The 15,262-nt window shown below is 44.2% G+C and overlaps 1 long non-coding RNA gene across 1 annotated transcript in view; it reads left to right on the top strand.

The window, feature by feature from the left end:
- LOC121848572 overlaps positions 1 to 12,258 on the top strand; it is a 14,297-nt gene extending 2,039 nt beyond the window's left edge. Inside the window, exons 2-3 of the long non-coding RNA XR_006084947.1 lie at positions 11,838 to 11,928; positions 12,140 to 12,258. This is a non-coding gene — a long non-coding RNA (uncharacterized LOC121848572). The remainder of the gene's footprint in view (positions 1 to 11,837; positions 11,929 to 12,139) is intronic.
- Positions 12,259 to 15,262: the final 3,004 nt, after the last annotated feature.

Genomic DNA, 15,262 nt, shown 5'->3' with positions numbered 1-15,262 from the left:
TCAGTGTCCCCTTTTTTTATATATATATATAAAGGCTTTTTTTAAAAATTCTTCCAAGTTTGTCACCTTCGTGGTTAAGTACGATTCAAGTCACGGCACTTGCACAAACAGGTTGGGAGAGATGGACAACATGTTTTGCAAAACTTTTTTTTGTTTCCCCCCACCCCCCCCCTACCCCCCCCCCCCTCTTAAACAAGCAGAGTAGCTTGTTTAAGCCAACTGTGTTGGGATGGGTGGGGTGGGGTGGGGTATGTGGCAATATTTGACCATTTATGTCAGTGAATCAAAAAAACTCCAGAGTTTCTCAACACTTCGGGAATGAACCCGACAAAAACCGAGCCATGTGGAGGAACCGGTTCCAGTTGCTCTTTCGAGCAAATCGAATGGGAAAACCCCTTTAAAAACGCCCCCACAGTCTCTGACCGGGCGCCACCACATTCATCGCATGATTTTTTTTTTTGGAGAGGTGTTTTGTTGGCAAGTTTTCGTTGGGGGGACACAGGGGCGACAGGTATCGAGTGTTAAGGCTGAAAACCGTCCGACTCGATTAGCAGGAGAGCTCGGCGTTGCTTGTCAGTCATTTTATTGTAGCCTTCATTAAGTGGACATCCTGCAAAGGGACTGGACGTTATAGGAAGACTGTCCAATCAGGAGATTTGCACGCCTTGTTAGCGATATTTAATGAGGTCGCCCTATAGACAGAAATAAAGGCGCCTCACCGTAGATTTACCTTATGTCACACTCGTTACTTCTAATGAACTGAACAAAGATCCGGCTCTGAATGAGTCCAAGCCCAAACTGAGCTCTGTTTCTTTTTTAAGGTGGGGGGAGGGGGGGGGTGGGGGGGGTGAGGTGATGGGAGGGGGGGGAGTTAGGGGGAAGGGGATGAGGAGAGTTGAATGCAGACCTTCATCTCACCGGGTTGTGCATGTGTCAAAAAGAATTAGTTACAGGAATAAAGACACTGAATCCAGTTCAACACAATATAATATCATATGGTGCTATCATGGCTCATTGGTCAGTCGGCTTGACATTTCAATCTGCTTTAGTCATAAAAAGTTGACTTAACTGCCTCTATATAATCGGTCCCTCGAGCTGCCCAAAGCAAATGCCCATCGTCATTCCCACCAAATAAAACTCTCGATTGCTATCAAATCCAGGTAACCTTTCGATTGGCAATTGCTTCCTGTTAGCGTATGGCACTGTGCCTCTCCCCCCACTGCGTTAGCACTTAAAAATCAATTAGCCTTTTGAAATCTTAAAGTAAATTATTCGAAACAAATGTATAGTGTTCCCCGAGGGAGAGCGGGCGAGGATAAAAGGTCTCTTTCTGTGTTGTTTTATTCCACAAGCCTCTGACAGATGATGAAAGAACAATTTGCCAAATTAGTTCCTGTTTCACTCACTGAATGTCTTCATTAATTTGTACATGTGAGACCCTTCTCGTTACAAGGGGGGAGGTGGGGAGAGAGAGAGAGAGAGAGAGAAAAAAAACGCTGCCGGAACTTTCCACGCTGGTGATGATTACTTTATTTGGATTATGGACAACCTGTTATGGATAAAGTGGAGCCACACAATTATATCCCATCTCGGCTATCACCATCCCCCAGCCTATCGAACAGTCTACACTATAGACTAATTCTAATCCATTAGCCTGGCCTGCAGCAGATACATTGATTTCCATCACCCACATTGCACTCAACAGATGAGGGAATCAGTCAAGCGCAAGGTTTTAGCATCGGGGGATTATCACGCCACTTCACTAAATAATAATATTAATTCTAATAAACTAATGACGGTAACTTGACGTGTTCATAGCTTCTGCCTCTCGCCCGCCTGTCCTCGCAGAGGCGTAAACGTGTTGCTAACGTTCACCAGGGCGTTGTTACTCGTGAAGAAATGTGTGTGGGGTTTTTTTTTTGTTACAGTAATGTGATGCCTTTCATTTATCCGTTCAACCGGCAGATTTCTTCCCCCCCCCCCCCCCCCCCACCCCACCCCTCCAAAAACAAGTTGTTGGGCTCCTGTAGGGACTCTTTAGCGAGTGAAACCTTAAACTGGAGTTTCCTCGGAGTGAATACAAGAGGATCGGTGTAAACGTATCTAACTCCAGATCCCAATCAGACTACTGGCGTTTTTATTACCATTCTAATATGTCCCCCCTTCACCCCCCCAGCCCCCCCCCACCCCTCCCCCTGTCGCATTAATCATAAGAGATGGTTTCACAGTTAATACCCGATAGCTTACTTTTGCCATTAAATAAGATGTAACTGAGAATTGCATTTTCCTCCCACCGCGCAGCGTGTTGTTGTTGTTTTTTTTTGGGGGGGGGGTTGTTTCTTGCAAATTTTGCCATGACATTTCAGCTTGGATTGTAAGCGTTTCATTTCAGTTGTGTATGTGGGTGGGGTGGAGGGGGGGGGGGGGGGGGGCAAGGTTTTGAAACCGAATAGACCTGAATAGCTTTCAGCTGTTGTTACCATTTGAATATAAGCAGCTCTGTGCCATAATAGTTTATTGTTATGGTTACAGAGATTGTTTAGTTACACATGTCAGTTAAGAATCAAAAGTGTGGGTGACAGCATGGAATTAAAATCATAACAGCAGTTCTTTTTTTCTCTCCATCTATTATCCAATGGAGGTTTTTTTTCAAAAAAATGTGTCTTGAGCGAGTGGAATAATAATAATAATAATGATAATAATAATAAAGCAGCTCCTTTGAACGCAGAGTGATAATATACGAGGGCTCAGATAATCCAGATCCTCCTCAATGATTGTCAGCCACACCGGTTCAGGTGCAATGAAATCCCTCGGTGAGAAGTGATCGCAAATCCACATCCGAGTACAATTGGGTTATTCTTTTTTTTTTAATTTTTAAAAAAAAATGAATTGAAGCCCTGTGTAAGTGAAGAAATAATGATGTGGATTCCGAGGCGACTAACAGTCTGCCACCTCCTGTTATTCTTCACAAAAAAATGCCTTTCACCATATCCGAAGGACTATTGCAACGTACCCTCGGATTATACTGAATGTCACGTATATTTTAAGGGTAATGACCAGTGTCGAGTTAATGGGGTTTTAATGTTGTGGACGGTCAAATGTTCCAGTGGCAATATACAGGGGATGCTAGAAAGAGCACCTTGCATAACGGACCAGCATATATTTCAACCTGCAGAAAGCCGTGCACGAATATGTTTTACCTGCTCAGAAATCTGCAAAGCTCCGCAAAGTAACCGCAAACAAGCGGTCCGATGTGATTCAATCGCACATTGTGTAGCTGCACTGCACTGCTAAACACTACAGGAGGGGAGGTTGGAAATCCCGTATTATCTCATTTAAAACGGGTACATAAGACAGATTGGTTTCATTTCTAATAATAATAATGATGATAATAATGGGTCATTTCAAAGTGTTTAAAAAAAAAAGATTTTTCTTTTGAGGATTTTGTTTTCCCTTTATCTTAGCCGGTGACTTGCTCATCACGTTTCCGAAACCAATGACCCCCCCCTCCACCTATTATACGGATATCTGACAGTCTATCTATCTGTCTATCTCACTGCCTATCCGTATTGACTACAAACACTTAACGTGGGACTTGAGCACTCATATTTAGCAACTCACCTGTTGATACTTGGGGGGTGGGAGAGAGAAAGAAAGAAAACCTTTTCCAATTCCCTCAGCCGCCACTTTCTTTCTTCATCGAATCGTCACCTCCAGCGCCCCTTCACATGAACAACAACAGCAACAACAACAAAAAAAAGACGGGCAGAGAAACGTAAATAAAAGTCAACAAGTTTGAGGCGTCTGGTGGTGCTGTGCCGAGTGCGTAGCCCTTCATCCAACTCCAGTCTTAACTTCTAACCAGTGCTGTCCGAGCGGCTGATACCAAGTACTTTACCAGCCATGGAAAGAGTGGAGGAGAATCGCTACAGGTGACATAAACTATTTATGTCAAGTGCAGGAGTTGTTGTGTGTGCATGGTTATTAGAGAAGCAAAACAGAATTCAGTTACCTCTCCCCCTCCCTCCCCCCCTCTCTCTCTCTCTCACACACACACACACACACACACACACACACAAAGAAATCTGTTCAAAGTCCAAGAACCTCTCATGTTCCCATGTGTTCAGGTCAACCTTTCTCGTTCAGGACTCGAATCCAGTGATTGATTCGGAGTGACTTAAAGGGGAAACGTGCGTCGGAGAACCTGACTGAAGGAGGATGTACAGCAATACAGTGTCTGTGTATGTAGTGTCTGTCTTTCCTCCCTCCTGCGCCCTAATCCATTCACAGCAGAGAGCGCATAATCGAGGCCGAACAACGACTTATATATATATATATATATATATATATATAGTTCCCCTCTGTAATGTGACACTCTGGCGGTTCAAAAATGCGATGCATATCACAGCGAAAGCTGTTACGAAAACTCGCAATTTGCGACGTCCCACACGTTTCAAGAAAATTAATTGATTTCTTAAGGATATTGACCCCCCCTCACCCAACCGACCCCCCCCCTCCCCCCCCCCACCACCACCCATGGATTTGTTTCACAAATTGCAATAATCTGGAATGGGATTGAGGGCAATAGAGGTAAAATAATATAATAATCCTTCAATTCGCTATAGCCGCCTTCCGCCGGGAGGGCGTCTCGAAGCGCTTTTCGCTGGATACACCGTAAGGTGTAGTGACTGTGTGCATCGTGGGGCGAGCGTTATCATGTCTTGTTTGGAGTGAAAAGATGATTTGTGTTTTATGGACCCCGATGGCTTCGCCTTTGGCGCTCCTGTGGGCAGGTTCGTGTTGCAGAACTCAACGCCTCTGTCTGTCTGAGATGTTGTGTGAGACTCGAGCATCTCTTCTGCCCGCGGAAGCACACTTCGTTGCAATGTTGCATCATGTGCAATCATTCCTCGACGATAACCCCTTGATTTAATAATAATAATAATAATAATAATAATCCTTGCGTTTAGCGCATGTTAATAACGTTCGCTGTGATAGTAACTACAATCACTACTGTCTGTAACACCAATTCAGCGCCGACTTGAATTTCCACCCTGTACTCTGACATTAAAAGGTCCTCTGACAGATTTGCCCACAAGCCCCCATGTGGAGCCTATGTACGGCCCACAAGACTGTATGAGGTTAATACTGTGGATTATATGGCATTGGTGTGCCCTGACCTCACAACCTGCACGACAATTGTCCCAACTTTTTACAAATCCCTGACTCAATGTTATCTCTACTGACTTAGATGTAACACAACTTTTTTTTTGTGGTGGTGGTGGTGGGGGGGAGGGTAGGGGACACGGGAGGAAGAGTGGGTACACGTCCATACGACCATCGGGTGCTGTGTACATACATATAACCACACTTTACGTTGTTTTTTTAAAAAGAAACATTTATAGTCGCACTGCTAGACTCCACTGTTCCTGCATATACTTTGGCCTCAAATTCCCAGGGGCACTCTTCCCATCCTTTATTTTGTACATGACACCGTATATATAGCGTGCCTGAGCCCGGTATATTTTTGACAAACTAAATAAATCCAGTGCCCTGCGAACCTGACCCTGCACTGTGATTTCCCAATGTTTGCATCTGTCTTTCCATCCACCAATTGTTCTTTATCAAACACTGTCCTTTATCCGTGAAATACTGGTTGAGAACGACTTGAGATGGGGGGATTGGGGGGGGAGGTTGGAGGGGAAGTAGTTTATATTTATTATTACTGACTAAAATAAAAGATGGTCAGAAAACGAACCGCTTTTATATATATATATATATATATATATAAACTATCGTCGAGGGTTTGTTTCCTGGCGTTTCAGTCTTTTATTTTATTGCACAAGAACTCGAGTGTTAAGGCACTGCTGATCCGCGGTCACTTGGGATAAGTTCGGGTTTTGCTCGATGCCGTGAAGCGGTATTTAAGAGCACAAACCTTTAAAAGAAAGTTTGGTTTCAATTGCGGTGAGACTGGGAGGGTTGAGCATTGGAAAACGTGTGCCTTTTATTAGGAGAGGAACCGTGCGTGTGTGTGTCTAGAAGTCTGGAAAGTATTTATATATATATATATATATATATATATATAAAACGTATCGTTTACTAAATTGTACTTTTCCTGCATGTGCTGGCTTCAAATTCCAAATAAGAGTTTGTACTTTAAGTCATGGGAAAACATGATCACATATAGATGGGTGGGTGGATGGAAAGATAGACAGACAGACACTGAGAGGTAGGTAGGTAGGTAGGTACGTGCATACTAACTGTTTTAAATAGAATAGATGTCACCTCAAACAGTTACACTTCTTGTTAATAGCCGCACCAACTCAGCTGCAGTGCTCCATAAAACAGGACGTTTGGAGAACTTGTCTCTTGCTGCGTCTGCTTGGATTTGGCGATGGCTGTGGGCGATGCAGAGTTACTTAACTCCTTTGCTTGCGCCCGAAGTGATCCCAGTGTCGGACAGAAGTTCGTGCAGAAGCTCCATTTCGATCACTTGGGATTTCCCAGTCCACCTTCCTGTGTACAACGTCGATCTGCAGTTTGGAGCACAGCCGAACCAAATGCCAACTTGCCACGCAGTTAACCTGACTGATTGGGTTGTGTCAACCGATTGGAAGAGCTCATGCTGCACATGTTTCACCCACAAAATATGCAGTCAATTCACTTGACAGTATATTCCGCAAAGCGCTTTGAGACGTCTCAACGTAAGTGGTAAGGCGCTATATCAAATGCCAAGTATTATTATTATTATTATCATTGGGCAACGCAGAGAAACGTCGACACAACCTTACAATTTAACCATGTAGGCACACATCAAACACACATCAAACGCACTCGCCAAAACTCATTAATCTCTGAGCACCGACAAACTCAAACACCCGACCCTCACGTACAAATTCCCGTCCGGAATGAAGGGCGCTATGTAAGTGCAAATCGCTATATAAGTGCAAGTCGTTGTCGTTGTTGTTGTTGTTGGAAAGGTGTTAATGTGGGAACCATCCTCTGCAGCAGGGAACGTGTACACAGCTCCGATACGACGGTCTAATATTTATACAAAGGCATTTCTGAACACGTACTGCTGTTCGTTCTGCTTTTCTTCTTCGGTGCAATTTAGAGAACTGTTTATTTATTTTTTTTGCAGTCTCTTTTCGGAAGGTGGTATGTTTGCGACCAGGACATCACCTTAGCAGGAGGGAGATACATATATATATGTATATATTATATATATATAGTATATATATATGGCAGCAACATTCGTTTGGCTTTGTTTTACAATTCTAACCTGTGGTGTTTCAATAACCAATGCGCCCTTTGCTGAACGGTTTGACTACGAGGTCTTTGTAAGGCAGCAGCGAGGTCAGTGTTATCTGAGCAACACATACTGATGGAGATTGATGCCGAAAAAGTCCCCAAAGCTCAAGAGCCGGTGCAGTACACCAGTCGAGCCCGAGGATGGACAGTGGACCGTGTTACCTATGACCGCTGACATACACGCGCGACATCGATTTGTCCCATCCCGAGTCAAGTCGAATAAGTCCCCCGTCACTGGACGGTTCATCATGAGTAAATATATCATCATTTGGTTGGGTTCGGTGATGCCCACGGGTGACCATAAATCTCAGCTGCCCAACCCCGACCCCCCCCCCAGAGGAATCCCCTCTCAGAGCGCCCGTAGAGGTCGCTATCCCTAGAATTAGAGGAGTCGAAGTGAAGTGTTGGCACTCTCGTTGGCAACACCTGCGAATTAATTGCCCTCCTGGTCTATCATTCCACCTGAGGATGTGAGCCCAAAGGTGCCCCCCCACCACCACCCCCCCAAAAAGAAAAAATCAGGGCATCGTTTGGGGTTACCAATTGCGACCCCCCCCCCCCCCCAGTTTTTTTGTAAACGCTTTTTTCCCCCCTGGTGGTTCAACGTGTTGAGATGATCATGTCCTGCTCCTGATCGATGATCCCGACCATTCGACAGAGTCGAGCGCTTCCACCCCTCCGAGTTACACCCTCCAAGTCCTCGAGCATTCTGTGTCGATCAGTGTCCCTGAGAATATTGGGAACCGAAACTCGAGTTTCGCTCATACTTTTTTCCTGCATCGTCTGATTAATTCCACCCTGAGTGGAATTACACAGTATTATCCCTGGAACACGGATCGATGTATTACAGTTAGGGGGGGCGGAGGGGGGGAGGGTTGTGTGTGTATTGTGGGGAAAAAAAGTCTATTTGAATAAGGAACGGACTGGGTTACTGAACTCTCAATAACCTACAGGGAGGGATCCGATTTGGGTCGTTATATTGATAATAACGCGATTAGTTGCCCAACGTGTTAGGCCCTTCATTCTTGACAACGCATTTTCAAATCTGTTACAAATGGGAGGGTGGTGGGGGGGTGGAGGTATATATTGGGGGGGGGGGGGGGAAATGTATTGACACATTTACCAAACAGGAGAGGCGACTCCAAACTGCAACTCCAGCACAACGCTTTGAGACGTCTCGGAGACGTATTAAGGCGCTCTATCAAATGCAAGGATTAGTATTATTGTTGTTGTTATTATTACTATTGTTAATAAAGTGGAACAGCCATTCGAAATGAGAGGCCTCCCAACCAACTTTTGGCCCTGTGTAAATATGTCGCCTCTAATGACTATTAATGTGGGAGCAAAACCGGTGTTCTTGTAATTCTATCATCACCAGACGTTCAGCCGCCACAACTCTTTCCTTTCGGTGACTTTAGGGACCAGCTGTTACAATTTTTTAACTGGTTAATGTGTTCGTAACACTGTCCTATCGATGACTTCTGTTTACTTCCCATTCTCCCCTATTCTCTTCGCCTCGTTGCATTCTCGCTCTCACACGCTCTTTCTCTTTGGTATTTTCTCTCCCTCTGTCCCTCTCTCTCTCTCTCTCTCACCCTCTCTTTCTCTCTCTCTTTCGCCCTTCTCTCCATTTGCTTACTCGAGCTGTCTTTGCTCTCTGGCATTTCCCCCCCACCCTGTGTTGTCTTGTTTTCTATCTGCCTTTCTTTCCGACACTCATTCTAACCCTTTGTATCAGAAACACCCAAAGTCTGTTCTCTGCCTCACGTTCCCACTCTCCTCTCCTCCAACTAACTATTCTGCAGAGAGCCTTTTTCCCACGTCCTCTTTCTCTCATCACACACCGATTCTCACGTTTAACCTCCTTGCTCTCTCCCCCCCCCCCCTCTCCTCTTCTCCCCCCCCCCCCTTTCTATTGCACACCCTAATAGCAGAATAGATAATACCTGTTTAAAAGGGAATCAGAGAAATATAATAATAATAATAACCCTGGCATTTGACGTAGCGCCTTATCACGTCTTCTCGACGTCTCAGAGCGCTTCACAGAATAGACTGTCAAGTGAATTGACTGCGTATTTGTGGGCGAAACGCAGACGCCAATTGCGCGCAGCAGCGTCCCCAAACATTTGAAAAGGAAAATTATAAAAGGTCACGGCGAGGAGGCAGGGGGACATGGGACAAAAATGACAGCACTTACAGAAAGACCGGGCAAAACACTAGTGGCCGAATGGGCTCCCTCCCCCTGATCGTGTGAAATTATATTATTATCATAAAATGATCACTGTAACCGCGTATCTCACCCTCACTCTCTCCGCGTTCAGAGATGGGTTTGGAAAGCACTGCAGTGTCCAGGCTCGGTGAATACTTATACACCTGTGAAGTTTTACAAGTTGAAGCTGAACCTCTTTACGAATGCCCCCACGGAGCGAATCGGCTTTCCGAATCACGCGAAGCTTCCATGTTTTAATGAGGTGCATGTATTCATCTATCACCGATTTTCGAGCCTTTTCGCTACAATACTAAACCCAACATTGTCACATAGAGTGGGGAAACACTCTCTATACATTATGCCATATATATATATATATATATCTTTAGTCTACCATGGCAGCTTTTGCGCCCAAAGAGATTTATCATACAGATTTTTAAGGCACTATATTCGGCTTGGGGTTCGTGTTAGTATACTTTTCTTGGGGGTAATTTCAGTCAGTTCTCTAAAGTGCAGTTTAACTGTAACAGCCTAAAACTTCAGCGAGATGGCTATTTGGTTTTGAAGTGAGGGGAACTGCAGACAACTGTATCATTCATCGGTGGGAGCACTTTTAATGTCCTTTCCAGTTAAGGGTTCCAAACTGCGCCTTATCCAGATGGACCTCAGGAAATTTTTTCACTGTGCAAATCTTTCCTTTTGCAAGTTAGGTGCGGCGTAAATGGAGTCGGAAGGGTACGTGTTGATGGACATTTTTGATATCGATTTATGCCAACAGAATCGTATAGTTGTTGGCTGGTTGAATGTCTTTTTTTTTTAGATAGAACGACCTCTTTGAGAAAGGTGGACCATACAGCAGGGAATAGTGCACGGGGGGGGGGGGGGGGGGGGGGGGGGATGAGCAACAATAGTCCAACCGTTGAATTTGTCTGTAAAATGAGGTCCCTGTCGGTAAGCAAAAAAAAATGATACCACTCATTGACCTCTCGGAAATCGTGTTTTTTTAAAAAAAACTTGTTTTCTTCCCTTCCCCAAAAATATTTTTTTTTTTGCAACGATTGGAGTACAGTAATCAAAAAAGAAAAGGGTCTTTTTGTCTTTGCGGACTACCGGAGAGACAGTTGTGCCTTAACGGTCGCAACGATGTTTGATTAAAAAGTAGGATAGAAAGTTTGAATGGATAATTCGAGTTTCAATTGATTTATTTCCTCCCTGCGTTCTGGTTAAATGCAACCAGTTCGATTTTAAAAGTCGATGGTTTGCTTGTAGTTTCTCTGCGTAATTTGACTTAAACGTTAGCACGATGGTATTTTAATCTACTTAAGCCGAGCAGAGGAGGAAAGCACACACATTAATACCAAAGGTATCTCTGCCTGAGCGAAATGTGTGGCGGTATAAACCGAAGGTCATCGTGGCTAACTCGTGCAAATAAGATTCTGATATTTGGAGAGATATTGTTACTCGATTAACTTACAGGATAATGGCGCAAATACATCATTGACTGAGTTGGTTATTCACGAATGAGCAGCACCTGTCGAATATCATATTCGTCTTTTCTCCTGGGTTTGTCTGCCACAATCAATAGAGGGAAGGACGTCTGAAGACTGGCAAAGGGGAGTCAGTCAGCAAACCGTGAGCAGCGGCCACAGGGTGACAGCTACAATATCCACCGCGTTTCCCCACTCATCCAGTGAGTGAGTGAGTGAGTGGCACAGCCTTAAAGTCTCGTCGTCTTTGCAACAGCTCGTTAGTGTTACACTGCCGAAATGTCTCATCAAAGTGGTCAGTCTCTATCAAACAACGAAGGGAAAGTGTGTCTGGTTGTAACAGCAAAGGGGGGGGGGGGGGGGAGGAAGGGAGTGTGTGTGTGTGTGTGGGGGGGGGGGGGGGGTGATTGACTAGGGTTGTAAATCTAAGCATTTTTAGCAGAGTGTTGCCATTCAGAAGGAATGTCTCTCTCTCTCTCTCTCTCACTCTCAGTCACTCACTCTCACTCTCACTCTCTCTCTCTCTGATGTTCTCTGATGCTCCTCACAACTCCGCAAAGTTTGTCAAAACCATTCGTCCCACGTAAAACCCCCCAAAACTGCAACAAATCTCAGCTCAGACGAAGACGATTCCAGATCGATGTTAATACTGATGGCACCGAGGCCAAGGTTCCAGATGTGTGATTTTCACCCAACGGTCTTATATATATATATATAATATATAATATATATATTTTTAAAAAACGCGAAAAATAAGTAGTTAGCACATTCCACATGTTTCAACACGGGTCTTTTCTCTTTTCAGCTAATGTCTTTATTTCTTTTAGGTTGGTAGAAAGAGGCAGTGCAGATAGTCTGACGTTCAACTGGTGTTTTTCAGCACTGTTGGCAGGAAAGGGTGAGATCCTTGAGCGGAAAGTAAGTTTTCGTGTTGCAACTTCTGTGAAACGACTGTTCCCATCAAAACATAAAGCTGATATCAATCACCAGTCGTAACTTGCTTCAAAATAAATTCATTTCAACCGACTCTAAGGCGAGCTGCGTTGCATGATACTACTATTTCGGTCATTCACGTTATCTTGTTGTTATCTTATTGTGTTTCTCATGATCTGGTATTCTTTATTGTCAGACGCCAAGTTAGTGTTGTTGATGTCGGAACCGGCAGCAAACTACATTCTGGGCCAAACAGATAGCTCAGTCTGTTCTGATTCCATCATCTACACTGTTGTCACACAGGTAACGTGTCCTGTGTTAATATTCCACAGCAATATGTTCCATGTTAACGTCCTGCAAATAGTATTTTATAGGTAAGGTCTGATGGACCGTATCATTTTGCTACAAATGAGTATGTGATTATGTTATTATCCTAATATACAGTATATTCTAATGCATAACGCCATATTGAACAATTAAATATCTTACATGTGTTAGGGGAGAACTTCTGAGATCCATCTGCTTATTAATTATTTCCGAATACATCCCCTGAAAGACCCCAGGATGACGGTGTGTGTAAAAAAAAATAAATGAAACAGCGATACCAGAAGTCTTCACCGTGTCGATATAAGATGAGATCATTGAAAAGAGGAGATCAGATGTGTCGAAGGGTTTTCTTCACCCGAACCCCCCCCCCCCCCACCCCCACCCCTCTGGCGACCTTGTGGACAGTCTATAAAACATATACATTTAATGGATATTAAATGGATATTAAATCAGTCACTGGGCCTTATATTATAGGCCAATGCATGGGATTGACTTTGACTGTTTGACGTGGGACTCTGAAACGAAAATATATATTCAGTACTTATGACATTGTTTCGTGTTTGTTTAAGATTTACCACAAAGCAGACTTTTTATTTTTTTTGGGGGGGGGGGGGGGGGGGGTGTGGGGGATTTAGTTTCGATGACGTGTTTTGCTATCGTCTTAATCGCTTCGGATTCTCACGGTAAAGCAGAAAAATCTGCGTCTGTGCAAAGAATTGCCACAAATAAAAGGAAAGCGGACTGATTACATCTATCCTGAACGGCATTGCATTTGTACTCCGGCTCTGATGCTCTATTGGCGTTTGCATATTTATTTATTTGTGTAGGGGAGGGGGGGAGGGTGGGGGCAAAACCCTGTTCCTCTTTTAAACTTATCTTTTTATCCTTTCGAGGCCGAACGTATTTCCTGCAGACAAAAGAGTCGTGAAAAACGTCTAAATACATCTTTTTTTCTAAAAAAAACTTTTCAGGTCACCCAAGGTGATTTATAGTGTCATCACGAAATCCGTGGAGCGCACTTGTTTTTATTGCAGCTTTCGGATTTCCGAAGGCGATCGAGAACGTTGTTAACGACAAGAAAATTCATAATTTACCGACTCGTTTTTTTTTAAAAAAATATATTTTTTTTTCTTCTCTCATCTTAAAAGCATAGGGGGGGGGTTGCAAACCAACCTCGAGAAACGAAACGGTTTGGAGTTTGCTTCTTGGCAGAAAGAGGAGTCAAAGCCCCCAAACACCCCCCACCCCCCAAAAAAAAACAAAGTCAACAAAAACAAAAGACACTTATGTGTGTGTGTGTGTGTAAAAAAAAAATCTTTTTTCTGAAGTGGATCAAAAGGATTTATTTTCTCTCTCTCTCTCTCTCTCTATCTCTTTCTCTCTCTTTCTCTCTCTATCTCTTTCTCTCTCTTTCTCTCTCTCTCTTTCTCTCTCTCATTATATTTTGATTCCGAATAAGCCAAGAAGCCACGCAATTGTCTTTGCCATCGTCTCGTTTTTTTTTTCGCAGAAGAGGGATTACCGCCAGGAAACGGGGGAACAAAAGAGAAGAAGAAGAAGAAAAAAAATGGCAAAGAGTTTTTGGGTTCCAAACTCACGAAAGCCGGAAAAGTTTGGACTTTTTTTTTTGTGTGTGTGTGTGTGTGGACGTTTATTGTGGCGTTCGCACAAAACCTTTCGGCTGCGCTCTCGTGGAGTAACCCCGAGGAGGGAGTGGGGGGGGGGGGGGGGAGTGGGGGTGGGGGGGGGGGTATTTTTTTTCAGACTGATTCCTGGAGTGCCATTGACATCGGCGACTTCCCATATAACGCGACAAAAACACGCACTGTTTCACGCAGCGATTGCATTGGGACACGACCCGAATTTTTACTCACTCCTCTCCATGAAATCGAAAACCCCGTGGGGTGGGATGGGGGGGGGTGGGGGGGGGGTGTGTGTGGGGAGGGGGGGGTTTGCACTTGTCGGTTTCTTTCGTGCAACACGCAACCGAAAATGCATTTAACATTTCGATCCGCTCGATTCCACCTCGTTCGCAGAATTGTTTGCTCGTACCTGGGGTTGAGCCCCTCTTTGTTTCAATCCCCAACGCAATTAAAAGCTGGAAATAAAGTGGGATCGATAGCGACGGCTTCGGGTTTTCAAGGGGAAAGTTATCACTGGGGCTGATCTCTGGAATATATTTACGCACTCGTCTACGAACCCGAATGGTCTGTATGAATGAACATTGCACGACAGAGAGACTAAACATAGCCCTCCCACCTGCACAATGTTTGTAGGCTGTGCCAAGATCCGAAGTACATTGCACGAAGGCGACATTAAGCTGATTTAAAGGGGTTTATATCTCGGATCTGTGAGTAATAGTGGACATTGAGAAGTTTGAACCTCGTCGGGAACCTCTCTGTTATCTGCGTGTTCCCATGCGGGAGGGAGGAATGAAATTATTATTTAAACCAGTGATAATTATCACATTACATACCACATCACCCACCCCCCCCCCTCCCCCCCCCACTCCCCACTCCCCCTACTCCCTCCCATTAGTTCTTTGTTGACAGTTGCTCTATTTAGTCATCAGTTCAGCTTCAAACAACTTATTGCTTCCTTTAATTTTCTGTCTGTTCAAGTCAAACACTTGGGTATAGGGAAAATCCGACAGCGCAGTGGAGACATATATAATACGACATATATATATATACATATATCGGAGACATATATAATACGACACCCAAACCAAACTGGGAGTGACAGGAACTAACCACATACACGTCGCTTTGAGAAGGGAAATCGCGACGTGTAACGAGCTTGAAAACGCAGTGTCACCAACATATCTCTCAAAAAAAAACAACACAAGACATAAAGCGGCACCGTGATTCCCGAATTAATTCCCAAACAGTCCTGCAGATGTGATCCCGAGCTGTTGATGTTTAAATAATTAAGACCGCGCTCAGACGCTTGTATTTAATTGTGGCATCAAATATTTACGGCCAACATCTGT

This window comes from Callorhinchus milii, unplaced genomic scaffold, assembly GCF_018977255.1.
Source record: "Callorhinchus milii isolate IMCB2004 unplaced genomic scaffold, IMCB_Cmil_1.0 Scaffold3, whole genome shotgun sequence".
Lineage (NCBI taxonomy): Eukaryota > Metazoa > Chordata > Chondrichthyes > Chimaeriformes > Callorhinchidae > Callorhinchus > Callorhinchus milii.
Note: the sequence above shows the minus strand (reverse complement) of the source record. Positions and strands in the feature narration are given on the sequence as shown.